We start from the raw sequence: 16,915 nt of genomic DNA on the forward strand, positions 1-16,915 counted from the left end.
GACATGAGCTAAGCTGGACTAAAAGGGTTAGATAAACATTGTTCGTTCGTTACATTTATCTCTAATTCGCGCCCAAAATGTTTGCTTTTTCTTTTTTGCCTTCCAAGTATTGCCAAACACATAAAACCACTTTCGTCTAATGGACGTATGAGCCAATTATGAGCTTGTAAGCAATCTGTTATCTGAACCAGGAAGTGCACCGAGTGTAGTACCAACTTCCTTGATGTCTGTTGATAAGCGTCGATTTGAGGTGGCACTCAATAAAATTCTCCTTGTCCGCAATAAAACCGAATTGGTGCCGTAAACCCATCCGGAAGCTAATTGCGGAGTTAAGAATCAGTGTGTGGAGAGTGCCTTCGAGGCCATTACAAGCCAGCTGCAAGAATAAGAGTCCAGTCATCGTCCAATCGCCCCAATTAACATATGACTCCTGAACCAATTACGCAAGAACTGGTACTCGGTCCTCCGTTATTTGAATAATTGTATGGCCCACGCACGTCCGAGCTATTTTCCTTTTAGATAATTAGGGAAACGAGTGTGCGTAAGGGTTATTTCATTTAAATAACTGGTTATCGCATAATGAACGGGTGCACAGCTGATTCAGCTGTCCTAAGTTGTTTTTTTCTCTTCGTTCTAATAACTAAGTCTAAACCGATACAAGAAAAAGTGGGAATGCCAAAGTCGAATTACGATCGCGACTCGAATTCTCTTAAGTGAATCGTCGAAAAAACGGAACCGCTCCATTCCGTAAAGTGCGCCAATAATCGAATTACCCCGGAGCGGATAAACTAAACATTCGTTCTCGTGTCGCCGATCGAAAAACATACTCGTCGCCAACCGATATCAATAAGAGAACTTTCCAGCTGGAAAATGTGAAGCTCATCTACTAGATCTAATCAGATTCCGAGACGACGCGGACAATTTACGTGTTTATTCATATACTTTGGGGTTCTCGCCCGATAACGGACCCGATCGATTCAGACACGCACAAAGGGCACCACTTGCACTTTTCCAATCCCAGCACTTTCCTGCAAATTATTTTGCGCAATCCAGTTCACCAGCAAAATGAGCAGAATACATGACAAATTTCTAATGACAAATTACTATCCAATGTTTTTTGTTTTATGCTAAGTCTTTGGAAATAAATTATGACTTGATTATACAAAGTCTCCTATTTTAATCGAACTGCCTCGTACGTTTTAACTGTCCATTAAGGATTAAATTCGCCATTAGCGCGTTTTTTAGCCACCCTTCCAGTCATTATGCTTATTTCTTGGCCGGTCTTCCACGGCTCTAATTACAGTGTAATACAAACTTGTGTACTGTAGCTGCCACTTAATTATACCCCTTCCATGGAACCGGTCTCTCCTAATTATCTAGTTAACAGTATGATTTATTTTTATTCATAAATGTAAATGTTTCGCCGATGTTAATTAAATTAATTGGAATGTATAATCATGACTTAATTACAGCTCGAGATTTGGCATCGTATGTATACTCTTCAATGGAAATTGATAAATTCTATCAGCGCTTTAATTGTATTTTACGTTGACTGTTTGCTAGGGACAATACAGCCATTCCGGGAATAGTGCAACCTGACACCGAAATTTTCAAAATAATTTTAGTTTGTTAAGTTTCTTCAAAATACACGATGTATTTTGCGCCAAAAAAAATTTTTCCGTTGTGGATTTAAATTGCGAGAGAAGTAATTCATTAGGTTCTAAAATTTAGGTACATACAGGGTGAGTCAATAGTAGGTTATTTCTGAATTTTTGTAAATATGCAATGAATAATAGTGATTTCAGCTAACCAAATCAATAATCATTAATAGTTATTTATTTAATGAGTTTGAGTGTAAATCGGACGCTTTATTTCACGAGTGGATTTTTAAACCACGAGTGAAAACGAGTGGTTTATCATCCACGAGGCGAAATAAATGAACCGATTTACACAAAAACGAGTTGAATACAGCATTTTATTCTTCGAAATAGACTCAGCAAGGCTTAAAATTGCTTTAAATTTGTTAAAAATCTGACGTTTCGTAGTCGTACTGAGAAATGCCAAACAGTTGTCAAAACTTCCTTACACAGGAGAAAAACCGTAAATTTGGACAGTGTCGAAGAATAAAAAAATTTAATTTAATCTACGATTACATTGTTCTGGGTAGTGTCAAGTTTCAATTAATGTTTTTAAAAATCATACGAAGTATCAAGTGGTAAGTGCAATTAGTATTTTTGGTTGCATCTCAGGACGTGTCAGAAGTAGAACCCACTATTGACTCACCATGTACATTGCCTTGTAGGCCATAACATAAAATACAGACTTACTACAATGTTAATAATATTTGAAGAGTGTTTTTCTAGTTTCTAGATTAGTAATACCTCTTTTTTATCTTCGTAAATTATGCTGTCCCGTCCGTTATTGCAAACATAAATGTTTCTTTTAATTCTTTCGTAGTTAAATAAAACCAATAATTTCTAATTTCCGCTGTCTAATTTTGATATTGTTAAAGTCTTTAATAATTCAAACTTGTCTGAATAAATTTTTTAATTATTTTTATACACAAGATTTTTTTGTCCCGTCCGTCATGTGTAAACAAAAAATAAATTAATCAAAAGTCGGTACACATTTTGCCTTGTTCTTGTTCTTGTTCGGTTTCTTGGTTTCTAAAGTTTCGACAATTTCTACCTTTAACTTCAAAAAATATTGGTTAGAATTAGTGCCTTTTAAATTAACAGAATTTTATAACGATTGTTCAACGACAAAAATATGAGTTCTTTTTTGTGTCCTGTCTGTCATCAAATTGTATTTCTGTTTTTTGCTCGTAGTTCAAATAAATTTTACAATGTCGCTCTAGCTGCAGGTTACAAAGAGCTTGATTGGTACTGAGTTCTTACTCCATTTCATGAAAAATGAAAATATGACCTAAAAATTTCTGCAGTGACCCGTCCGTTAAAATGTAATGATAAATGATTTTGGCGTCTAAACGTCTAAACTATAATTTGCTTTATGGAGACTCTGAGTCTTAAAAAACACTTTACAATTCATCACATACCTCTTTGGAGTCAGCCAGTGTACAGTCACGATCAAAAAGAGTGACACCCCCTACCAATCGAGCCGGACAGAAAAAGTTCGACTAAAATTTTTAGGTTGCAAATTTTAACGAACATGTTGTTTAGCAAACTGTTCAGCTAGTTTACATAATATCCAACTAATTTATCAACTAGACAAACGTACACATTAACCATAACATATCGACATCATTTGTGGCTGCGGTTTTAGGAGTGTCATTCTTTTTGGTCGTGACTGTACATGAATGTTCAGTTGAGGTACAATTATCGTGGTTCCTGGCGACCCGTTCTTAAATCACCTACAAACGATTATTACCCGATTTTCACTTACCGTTTTTCTTGCATTTAATTCACAGTAAATTATAAAATATTATTATGAAATAAATAATAACAATTGCTATGATTCCGGCACATTGCTCATCGCAAGCTCATATAGGGATTCTCTTATTTCGCATAATAATCAATTTTACAGTACATTAAACCGCTAATTTCCGCAACTGAAAGGGACGCGGGCATTTTTCTTCCGCGGCCTTGGAACCGAATCGGAGCTTAATTAAGCCAAGATTCTTAATTAGCTTAATACGGGGAAGTCCCGAGCTGGTTTAATACGCGAAATGGCTCAAATCGGGGCTTCCTCACTCAATTAAGACCTAATCGAGTGGCTTGATTAATAATTAATATTCTGGTTAGTGGTTGCGAAATTATTTCAACACATACAGTTACGGTGGGAATCACGAATACGGTAATGAGGCTACGGTAATAAAACCAACGGAATTCTAATAAACATAGATGACTTAATTAAAGCGCCGCGCTTTTTGCTGTTGTGTGTTTTTTTTGTTCTTGGAAAAATTTGTCCATGACGCTTCTTGTAATTCGACCAAATTGAAAAAACATTTAGCGCAACCGTAAATAATTGCACTTATTCATTACTTTAATGACCGACGTTTACCGGTAATTACAAGTTGTGGGCAAAGGTCCGCGTCAATTGGTGCTGCCGGTCCGCGCCTATGCAATTTTCCGCTTATTGTATGGTAATTTCCCGGCCACGAAAACGTGTAATAAACTTGTCTTGGCGCGGAAGATTTGTCGGGAAAATAAAGCGGAACGGTTCAAGTTTACTCAGGGAGATTAACGTAAACGTTAATGAGGCAATTAAAATGATTTCATTCTTTTACTCTTTGTAAACTCTTCTGTTAACATTTCCTCCACTCGGTGGAAATCTTTTCTCCTTCCCACTAACGTCCACTTACTTCTTATCTTATTTATTACCATAATCCCACGGTTTTTAATGCGTGAGCGCTGCTTGTACAGAAGCATGCAAAATTGACATGTGTTGCCCATTAACAGTATATCAACGGATTTAGAAGGCGATTTTTGTTGAGCTACGTTGACGGCTGGCGTTATTTTATTACATGTTTCGGTACTATAATTTGCCAAGATTTTTAACGTTTCTTGTTATTATCGCCCTTGAAAGTTGCAACATGCAAACTGAAGCACACACACGACTACAAACATGCGATGCTAATCGGACATTTTTGAAGAAGGCAGCTGTCACCGGAAGTTGCTGTATCTCAAACGAATTAAACAGTTTTTTAATCAAATTTGAATTAACTTCGCAATACTACAACAAGCTGACTCTTTGATCACGTTTTATAACGCAGATATAGCCATATCTTTATTAAGGACACTACAATTTGTGGGATTATTACCGCTAATATAGAAATATCACCAGTCAACACTACTCGTTATATTTCCAACTATGCTCAGAAATAATAATAACTGTAATCATTTAAGCTGTGAAAGTTATTTGCAGTTCTACTGCACGTTTTAGTGATTTTTTTACATAGTGTGCACAAAAGATGGGAAAATAGTAAAATGCAAATGCTTTCTACTACACACACATAACTACACACTATTGTAACAAGACCATGCGGCTTTAAATTGCCAAAAGCATAATATTTTCATAAAATATGTGATAGTGAAGACGATTATATAATAATAATTGATACTATTTAAAGCACGAACGAGCGATAGTAGTGAGTGCCTTTATTATCTTGAAAGTTTTAAAATTATTAATCGTCCATTAACAAATGACTTGTTACGAAATTTTTGTTCGTTGACCATTGATTCATTTAAGGCACCATTGTTAATTCAAAATAGTGTTAAATAAAGACTCATTTGCACTTGCCTATTTGAAAGAGCTATGTGGTGAATTATTTGCAAGACGTTTTTTAAGACTCAGAAGCCCCATCAAGCAGAAATTTAACGAAAACATTCTGAAAATTAAACTTGGGCATAAATTTTAAAATTATAAAGTGAAGATCACAAAAAGATTTACGTTGTGAAGAACATAGTATTTGTCAATGCATTCTAGCTGCCGGCAGACAATTTTTAGAATCACCTGTTAATTTCACATTTTTCTAGCCCAAAGCTGTATTCTCTTAACTGATTTTTTTTTTTCGAATAAAACTCTTTAAATTATTTATATATCGGAAATTAGATGTTCTTATTCTTATTCTTATTTCTAATTAGCTAGTTTAACGATCCAGTAGGTACAGTCACCCAAAATAAAAATGACGTTCTATAAACGAACGCCTACTTTGATCCCTCGACATTTTTTTAATTCTAATATTCGTCACGAATAAGTAACTGGATGCTGTCATGGGCAGAGGTACTGCCATCATATGATTTTGACAATGACAACGGCTTTTTTAACTTGAAAAAATGCCAAAAGTGTGACAAGATTTTAAAGGTTTTGTGTCAATGTCACAATTTGTTAACACAAAAGTTAGCCCCAAATATCTATTTTTGACAATATATTCGATTTGACAAGGAAAATTTTCAAGGTCAAAAAGCCGGTACCTTTGTCAAAATCATGTGATGGCAGTACCTCTGTTCATGACAACATCTAGTACCTTAGTCACGACGTTACAAGATTATGAAACAAAGTAAAAAAAAATTAATTTGTTCGACAAACATGGAAAAACATTTTATTTGGATTAACATTTCGAATTAATAAACAAAATTGAAGATTAATTAAATTTTTAAACGATTTTTTGAGCTGTAGGTAATTAGGAATTTTTGCGAAATAATGTCGTACAACTGACTGATTTTTCAATCTGTTTTTAACAAAATTTTGCACAATAATTAGATTTCTGGCTGAAAAATGTGATAAGATACTCGAAAAAAACAAAAATATCTAGTGTTTGATTGAAAAAAAAATGGTTATGAAACGACACTTTGAAAAACAAAATGGAAGGGATTGTTTCTGGACGCGTCATTTTTATTTTAGGTGACTGTACTCATAACATTCTTACATGCAAGTTAAATTGTTTTTGCTTTATTTTATTTTTTTAAAGTTATCCTACGTGTACGTACACACATTGTATTATAAATTTTCGAGCATAAAAGTGAGTCATTTATCAGAAAAAAAAATGTTTTAAAACTTAAAAGAAGAACGTTTCAAGTATAGGATGATACTATTGGGTCAAAATAATTTCGATCATAATTTGCATAATTCTGAACTGAATTCTTTTCAGTTTTTTTGACGATTTGTTTGATTTAAAAATTTTGTGAACAATCAAATTGCAAATATTCATATGACAACATTACTTTGTTTTATAAAAGCCTTTTTTTGTCCAGGATCTTCTGGATTGCAATTTTTTTTTTTTCAAAAATATCCTCTACAATTTTGATTGAATCTTTTATTTAAACGAAGTCTAACACTTCTAACAGTTTCTAGGCTATCGGTGTCATCAAAGAAGTTTTTTAAATCGCTCTTTGTTAATAAATTTTCTCAAAAAATATTTGACTTCTCAAAGAACTGTTATCTAAAATGATAGTTTGAATTTCCAAATATCATTTTTTATTGTATACAGCGTGAAATTTTTAACAGGTTATTTTATTTTTATTTGTCTACTATTTGGTGCATATGGTTTTTGTTTATGTGTTGTCAAAAATGCACAGCCACCTGTAACTTTTTTTTCAAACGTAATGATAAGTCAAGTGAACCTCGTATGAAAACCCTTTTCGCAAGCATTACAACGTACCATTTGTTTTTTAAATTCATTCAAAGCCTACGTCATAAAAAATTAAAACCAATTTTATAAGTTGAACATTGTTTAATGCAACAGTTGTTCAAAATGAGCACCGTTTCTCTCCTGGGAAACAACATAACGATAGTACCATGAATTTCAACATTTTTCAACATTTCTAGTGTGATTTGCCTAATTTCAACTCATAAAAGTTGGCTTTCATTTTTTTATTGCGTAGGCTTTGAAAGTATTCAGAAAACAAAGAGTGCGTTGTATTCCTTGCAAAGTGCTTTTTCACATGAGGTGACCCTTGAAATACCGTTACATTAAAAAAAATGTTAGAGGTGGCTGGGCATTTTTGAAAACAGATAAACAAAAAGAGCATGCACCAAATGATGTTCGAAGAATATCAAAAATCGACCTGTTTCAGGGGGATTTTGTTACAAATTTAATCAATAATTCCACACTGCTTTAATTTTTTTATCACTTGGGCATTGACAAAATTTAGAAAACAAATACTGCGTTGTACTGCTTTCGAAGTCACACGACATACCGTTATGCTGTTTTAGACAAAATCATTTATTAGTATCAACAAACGGTCAATTTTATTTTTTATTTTATATTATTTTTCAGTAGTGTGATATTTTCTAGTGACATACACTTTTACAGATTCTGTCAAAAATAAAAACACAGTAAGATTAAAACGACAAAGAAATAAAAAAATGACAAAATGAGAAATCAGTTCTTAGAGGAGCTAGGGAATGAAAGGTTTGCGAGAAACGGAGCACTAATAATAGATATAATATATCAGGAGTTTGTTAGTGGGTTTACGACGTTTATTATGCAAATAGAATGACATCTTATGGATGAAATCGACCCGTACCATTCATTCGCATTAAAACATGAAAATCCTTCATATTTAATCATATTATTCCAAGCAGTCAACAACTCGTTACACATCCAGCGTACTCCTAACTTTGCTCCGGAATAATAAAATGATGACAGTTGTGGTAGTTGAGAAATGGTTATGGGTACAACTTCATTGCGTATTCCACGACATGTCGAATTTTTTCCTTATTTTACTTTGGTGTAAATTTACAGTTAAAAATAGCGACATGTGTGATTAAAGTTCTATTTTTAGTGGCCATGTATATGCAAATGACGCGACCATCATTTAATTATTATGTACGAATTTAAAACCGATTCAGGAACTAGTTTTTCGACACTGTCGTAACGAAAAATTTTCAAGCAGAGGTCGCGATTCCGGATACTGCAAACACACGTGACTTCCGTCGTGTCGTGTGTATTTTCCTGGTCGCCGAAAACCATGTACAGCTATCTCCCGATAAGTGCAACACCCCTGTGAAAGGCACACGAAGCCACCTACATTTTCTCGTTGTTGCACTGTGAGGTCATCGCGAATGCAACCAAGGGTCATGCATGTAACTTGTTATGTAAGCACACTCATACATGACTTGCATATTAGCGGCGATTGCGATTTTTTACGCGGTTTTGTGCTCGTCGCCGCCAGGAATAAAATATTGTTCGATATTTAAAAGCAATCTCGGGATGCGCGCAAAGTAATCGAAATTCGAGATAACAGGATAAAAGACGTGTAATTCCCAATCGACCAACAAGCATGGAAATCCTCCAGCCTATTGTGACGTGGCAGGTGGAGAGATAAGTCGATTGAAATTGCCTACGGAATCAAAGGCGGCTAGGTATGGACAGCTTTCGGCGCGAAGGCAACACACGAAATTACATTTTTTAAACTAAAGTGGAGTGATATTAAATCTTAACTTTATTCATATTCCAACTTTACCAGCCAACACCTGACTAGACTCGACTAGAACGAGCCAAGAACTAAAAATGGGCATTTGTTATACAAGACCTATAAAATATTCTGAGTAGAACAAAACATTCTTTAACAATTGTTCTAGAAAAACATATTTCCATGTTAACGGTTTGTCAATGTCAGTAAAGGATACTATAACTTGTTTATTATTATTATTAGAGATACTGGCTTTTTCTTCCTTTAATTAGATTATACGGTGTGTATCAGAAATACGCGTGTTAATTTTAACAGGTAACAGAGCTCATCAAATAAAACATTTTTTTATTTGTAATTTTTTATAATATTTTTAATAATTAGTACCTATTCCTAGCTTCAAGTTTCATTGTTGTTTTAAATTGTTCATTTCTATCACAACGAAAATAGTTCTGTACTTTTCTTTCTGTACCCAAAGGCAGGTACACGTTTCAGTATGTAATCTTATCCCAATTTTAATTAATTTGCACAAGTTTTATTAAAAAATTACAAATAAAAAAATCTATTACATCTTAAAATTAACACACGTATTTCTGACTCACCCTGTATATAAAAGATATACTTGATGAAATTTATAACGTGGTAAAATTTACACACGTATTTTTGATACGGTATACGTAGCTGTGTTTCTGATGCATATTTTAAAAATATTGCGGTATATACAGGGTGATTCTTAAAAAGACCGACAAATCTTTATCACAACTTCCCCAGAATAAGTAGAAACGATCTGTACCATATTTGCGTTTTAAAAAATTGTATTAAAAAAATGTCGTCAAATAATTAAGTATCATGCCTTACACTAACTGTGCTAATACTTACTACTCTCGAACACATCAGTGGCGTACGCTTTATGCCCAAACATAACATTAAAAAAATTATTTCGATAACAGTTATTCAAAGAATTTTTTCACTATTTTTCGCAACATGTATATATTTGCTACTGCCATGGGTAGAATTTTGTGGCTCTATTTAAGAATCATGCTGTATGCTTAGTGTGCCAGTATGAAAGAAACACCAAAGTTAGGTTTTTTCAAATGGGACACCGTATATTTTTTTGCATTTATTTGAATGTAGCTTTCCACACTGATGTGTCTAAGTTACATTGTGATTGGCCAATTTTGCTTAATTTTTAAAATAATTTGTTTTTTTTTTCTTTAAATATGTTCAAAAAAAATAAATAAAAACTAAGAATTTGGGAAACGTAGGACTTTCACCACTTTAAAGATTAAGGAAGAAAGTTCATATTTAAAGGGTATATTTTTTTAGCTTACTGTTACTGCAGTCAAGAAGACAAAAAAGTTAAGAGGTTTGTTGCAGCTTAAAACTAAAAAATGTTACTTAAGAATTTTAGATGGAACAGCCTATTTTTGATTTTTGCATTTAAAAGACCTTTCAATTGTTTCTTTAAAATATTAATAGTTAAGTGTCTCATGCTTATTATTAAAAAAAAATAAACAATGAAAGAATTATTAACTACTTGTTTAAATTTTTTGTGAATTAAATCTTTGCTTAATTTTACACCAACTTTGTTTTCTTTAACAAAATTAAAATTTTAATTGCGCTTAGGTTTTTTACTAACAATTTCAGTATCGGAATTCTCTCTTAAAAAAATAGGAGGAATTTTATTATGAAAAAACGATTTCAATAATTTGAAAACAAAAAATATTTCATGTTTTTTGCATTTCACGCTCATACCATACAAATTTGCGATAACATAAAAGCATTAAATTGAAGCGTGTTAGAAACTTTGGGCAAATACTAAATGTATTTATTTTTTCACTGGCACTAAAACTTGAAACACTCTGTAAGTATGTATTTGTGGAAGTCAATCTTTTTGATTTTGATTTTGTCGTTTAAAAATTTATCCTATGGGGTTTCTGAGTTTAAAAAATGATTTGCAAATTATCACCTACCTGTTTCAGACAGCAGGATTTGATTTTTGCAAGTGACAAGTTTATTAGTTACATTACTAAAGAAAAAGTGTACAAGTAGCAAGTAAATCATTTGTAAAAAGTTTCAAGAAATTGGTCTCAGATCTGCACAAATTGTACCCACAACGGCTTGTTGAGGTGTAACTTTTGTGGCTCCTGGCGACCCGTTTTCATTAGACTTATTAATTAGGCAATTGAACAAACGCAAGAATTATCTCTTTTGAATCACTCACAATTGGTTATTACCGAATTTTTACCGTTTTTATTGCATTTAATTAAAATTGAAGTTAAAGATAGTGAGATCACAAAATTGGTTTTGATTTGATATTAATTCCTAATTTTGTCATCACTGGGCAATTAATAAGCTCAACATGCTCAACTATTACAGGCATTCACTCGCTATCGCTAGTCCATGCTTTAAACAGTATCGATTGTTAATAGTCTTCATTACTAAAATTCGGAAGTAAAGTTACCGTTGGGGGCGCCACTGAGCTAGGTCGAAAACAGTAACCATAAATGGCGGGAAAATGTTTATTCGGATATTTTGAACGTTGTACGAATTTTGAGGCTTCACAATTATTACATTGCCAATGCAAAATGACTATTGTATCTTTGGTGGAAGAAACGAATGTTGACAAATTAGAGATGACGAGGAAAACACGAATAACGAATGACTTTTTGGTTTACTTCCTTTATTGGAAAATTATTACAAAGACATTGAAAAGCCTACTTTTTGGCATAATTTACGTTTAAGTGTATTAGCAGTTGTTAATCTTAATTGTAGTTTTGTTGATTTATCGAAGTATTTCATGATTTTGTCAGTGAAAAAATTCTAACCTAAAATTCACAAACTTCACTAATTTACTGGTTTCTTGAGCCCAACTTTGTGTTCGCTGTGATCCATTACTATAGTCTTTAATTAGACAACTGTTTGATAACACTTTGTAATGAAAATTTAAATTTTTTTCACTTTTTATCCACTTTCAAATTCCAACAATAAACACTTTATACCACGAAAAACCGCAGAACCAAAGTCAAAGCTAGTATTTACCACCACGTACTTTTAAAGTGATTCTCTCCAATGTAAACAATTAACACTATACACGCAAAATTGTTAAACAATTTATTAGATGTCAATTAAATGTGGAATTACGAAAATTTCATTACTGTTTTCGACATAGTTCAAAAGTCATCACCAGAGGGCGTCTAGTTAATTTTATTTCCGAATAGTTTATCAAATAACTATTGCCTAAAAAGCTATGTTGCGCCACCGAATGTGTTTTGCTTTGACTTGTTGATGCGTAGGGGAGAGTGGGTCACGATGGAGTGTCACCCGAGGTGTAATTATTTTGTCGCCTCGGTGCAGTACAAGTCAAGGCTGACTCGATTTACTATTACATGAAAGTAAACTAGTTTGGCTTGTCTCTCCCTTGCATGGGCGTATAATTGTCGCACGTGTACAAGTAAAATGAACGGACAATACCGATGATGTCAGCTGTAGTACATTGATTATGACGAGCAATTTATTACAGAGTCGGCTTTTTCGTAAATGTACAAAGTTTCGTTCCTATGTGCGGTTTTATAGTCGATAATCCACCGGTAATTAGCTCATTTAGCTTCATTAGTTGCGTGCTAGTGAGATGTCAATTAAAGCAGCTCGGATTGGCTCTAATTGCGGCGTTTTTGTTGCAGAAAATTCGGAAAATGTGCTCTAGGTAGGTAAGTCGGTTTAATTAGGGTGTGTTTGTTGCGATTGCATCTGGAATGACCTCTCGCGGGCGATTTCCGCGCAATAATTGGTCGAGTGTGGCGATAAAGCCCACCGCTTTTGGGCTAGGCGATGTTGCAACGAGCGTCTGTGGGCTGCCAAATCGGCCCTAATTAAATCGTCCGTATCTGGCTGTGTTTTGGTTTTGGCAAGAGAGCGTCTGGATGAGGGATGGCGGTGTCTGGGCCATTAGTGTTGCCGCGGTTGTTTATCGTGGTGATTTGTGGTGATCTCGTCTGGCGCCGTCTTTAGAGGTGTCCGAATCGGGTACACGCTCTAATGAAGTCATACACGAACGATTCTAATCGTGCCGTTATTTATATTTACATGATTACACCCTTTCCGCAATAAAGCAATGCCCGATATAGCAATAGTTGGGTTTCAATCGCACCAAGCCTCCATAATTAAATAATAAATTGCGATTATTTAAGCGACGAAGTCGTATAAACAGTCATTCGATGAATTTATTGGACTAATCTTTGACCATATATGCCGAGAAATATCTTGGAACCTACCCAACGTTCACCTAATCTAATTAATACTTACGAGGTGTGTACTATGGGTTTATGACTGCGGGATGGCAGGAGTTATTCTTCAATTTATTGCTTATGAGCACGCATCATTGACTTTTACAGTTACAACGGCGATTCCTGCCTTTTTAGCCGTTGGCCGAACAACCGAATTCATAGGCTTTAACAAACAACGCAACCTCTTTAATAGATAAAGGCCTAACGCACCTTTGACCCCACAGATAACACCATTATTTATTATCCTTGCTTTGGCGTTTTTATTACCGGACATTATTTATTCGCCATTAAGACTTTTCTTATTCCACCTAGCAACCTTTCTGATTCGTCTGCTTCGAATCTTTCATCTATTCAGTGCTAACAATTAAGACAATAATAATTATTCTGTAACTGGCATGTATTCTGGTCTAAGTAATTCACTTAATACCATACACCATGACCTGCTGCTATTCAATAAACTTGAGCAAATTCTGATACGTGGTACCGCCCTAAGCTTTTTTAAAAGCTATCTTACTAGGAGGTCACAAAAAGTGTGTCTGCAACATATTAATAACAATAAAGTCGTTAATGTTTTTTCTAAACCTAAGAGCATCAAACAAAGCGTGCCACAGGGCTCCATTTTTGGGCCCATTTTATTCATAATCTACCGGGTGATCAAAAACCGGCGCACCAACTCAATGACGTGTGGTAGAGAATTGCTTACATATGAAAGTAAAAGTAGTAATTATTAATTAGTAATTACTGATTATTAGTAATTAAATAAACAGAATTTGATTAACAATAAAAATAAATTATTTTTGAAACGGTTTTTTAGAAAATAATTCCCAGTGTTGGCACATCTACAAATTGTGATGTTTTGATGAATTTTATTTTTTTTTAAATTCAAAAAAACTGCTAAAGTGTGATAGTAAATTTGAAAATTATTATTCATAGTTTTGTTAGGAAACGATTACTTAGTGTGAAACATAAAATCATAAAAAAATTTGTAAATGAGGATAACAGAATAAGTTTGTAGCTCTAGATTTTTTAGTACATAACTTTAGGAATTTTTTCAAGATTTTTCCCATAATCTACGACACTTCTTACTATCCACATACATTGTTGGGCAAAAGTATGGAACCAAACGTTTTGTGCCTAAACTATGTACTTTACGAAAATAGTAATCAGTTCATTATGAACTACTTTAAAAATGTGATAATTTTTTAAGAATAACTTTTTTCAAAATTCCTTTTAGTTTTCGAGTTATTGAAAACTTGGTTTTTTTTAATGACACCCTACTACGGCGATTTTTTTGGTAAAAGATTATGATCTAAAAATAACTTTTACTTTAATAAAATTTATTTTAAGTCAGTGGTTTCGAAAATTCGAAAAATGTTATTCTTGCAAAATGATCACATTTTTAAAGTAGTTGGTGATGTACTAATTAGTTTTTACGTATGGTACATAATTAATGTACAAAACGTCCTAGCCCTTATCACAACACTTTTGGAAATAGTGCTAAATATAAAGCTTATAAGGCCTTTAAGGCCCTACTTTCTGATCTGCAAAGTACCACCTGCAATTTTAATTTATTTAAAATTAAGTAAAACAATTCTTAATTTATGACACTTTCTACAGTTCTACAGTTTCTACAGGGGGGCGGCAAAAATTAAGATTTTCTCAAAAACTCATTTTGACTATTTGTCTTTTGATTCGAAGACGTGCTAAAAATTTGAGTAAAAAATATTTTTGACCTAGTTTGCTGATTTCTTTTTCTCAAAACAACAGTTGTTACTCCAAATCCGTGTTTACACTCTAAAAAAACACAAATTTTCATTCTATATTAGAGACATTTTTGATATTTTTTGATAAAATTTTGTACAATAATCTGAACTTGCATTATTGCTCCTATAAACATAAGACTGACAATATTTTGGATCCAGTTGGGCAATTTTTCGGTCTATTTTTTATGGCAATTTTACAAAAATAAAATTTTTTGATAAAAAAAACTTACAAAATACATAAAAAATGCCGCGAAGTACTGTCATTTTCGATTCAGTTCTATGGATTTTCCAACTTTTGCGAAAACTTAAGCTTCGAGCTTAAAAACATGTTCAAGCACACGCAAAAGGCAAAAATAACACCATTTTCAATCCAAGTCTACCATTTTTTGACAAAATTTTGCTCAATCTTAAGTCGTTATGAATAAAAAACGTGCTAATACATGTTATGCAAAAATGTTAAAATCATATCATTTTCGATTCAATAATTTATTGATTTTTCAGGCCGGTCCAGCAAAATTTTGCAATTTTATCTTGATGAACGGTCAAAATGATTGCTTAATTTTTGAGTAATTTTAACAATGTTCTGGTAGTTTTTTGTGAAATACTAATAAACTAACTGTGTTTTCGAATAACAATAGGCTAAAGGTCAAAAATCAAAATAGTTTACTTTACGATCCAATTTAGTATTTTTTTGGCTGATTTTTAAGAAATTTTGCGAAATAATCGCGTTTCTGTAAAACGAGATGAAACGCTTGAGATAGCAAAACATTTTGTAAAATTCGGTGAGGAATTTTGTCATTTTCCCATATTTATTTAGTTATGAAAAAAGGAAGTTTTTTAACTACATTAAGAAAAGTTGCACTTGTCCACACTTCAACATTGGAAATTTGAAATTTCTTACCGAAGTTTGCAAAATCTTGTGTTCAATTAGTCATAAAAATTGATTACTGATAGTAAATTGAGGACGTGTTTTTTATATCGGGTTTGCCTTACTTCCAAAATGAAACAAAATCACTATTTCTATTTCATTGCGCAAGAAGCTATTGCTTACTTTCAACTAAATTCCTCACAATAGTCGCGTTCCTAGTTAAAAAACGGTTAGAAAAAAACAAAAATATTTAAATTTCTAACTCATGGGTCAGTAAATTTTCTTTCTGTTTTAACAAAATCTTGCTTAAGCGGTCCAAGAAAGTAAAAATAACATCATCTACGACATATTTTTTTGTATTTTTGATTAAATTTAGCAAAATAATTGCGTTTCTGGTTATTTCTGGCTGAGCAATACATGCTAAAACGCTTAAAATTAAGGAGAAATAATATATTTTTTTACTAAATTAGTGCCGTTCCGTTCTATTCTAAAAAAAATTTGCAAAAATAGGGTTTTGAAATGTTTACCTGCTCAAAAAAGGCACGAATAAGACTATTTTCGGCCTAACTCAACGATTTTTAAGCAATTTTGACTCAAATTGCAAAAAATAGCTCTAGTACAATTGTTAGAAATTAGTACGTTGGGTTTCAAAAGGGGGCCCTGATTATGTCGTCCATGTCAATAGTGCTTGTCATTTGTGGAAATATGTTAAGTAAATATTGTGATTGTTTTATGTATTGCTGTATGTTTCCTGACGTTTTATTGTTATATATTACATGTGAATAAAAAATTTATTCATTTATTTATTTATCAACTAGGAAGCTGTACTTCTTGTATTGCTACAGTTGGTCCTAAAAATTACATTCCTCAAGGACTTGAGCCTTTCAGGATAATTGATATCTGCTACGTCCTCGGGCGGGGGCAGGTTTCTTTTTCAAAATTGAAAAAGTGAAATAATGGTTGTGTGTTGCGTAAATCAGCACACGCTGAAGCTTGCAATAAAAATTTGCTTAGGTGATGATTAAACGAAACCGTCCCGAGGCGGCCCTCTCATAAATAACCCAGAATGGTACTCTTCGCCTATTGATCTCGATCATTCCATTGAAGGCCCTCATTATCGATCCA

This window comes from Tribolium castaneum, chromosome 1 (assembly GCF_031307605.1).
Source record: "Tribolium castaneum strain GA2 chromosome 1, icTriCast1.1, whole genome shotgun sequence".
NCBI lineage: Eukaryota > Metazoa > Arthropoda > Insecta > Coleoptera > Tenebrionidae > Tribolium > Tribolium castaneum.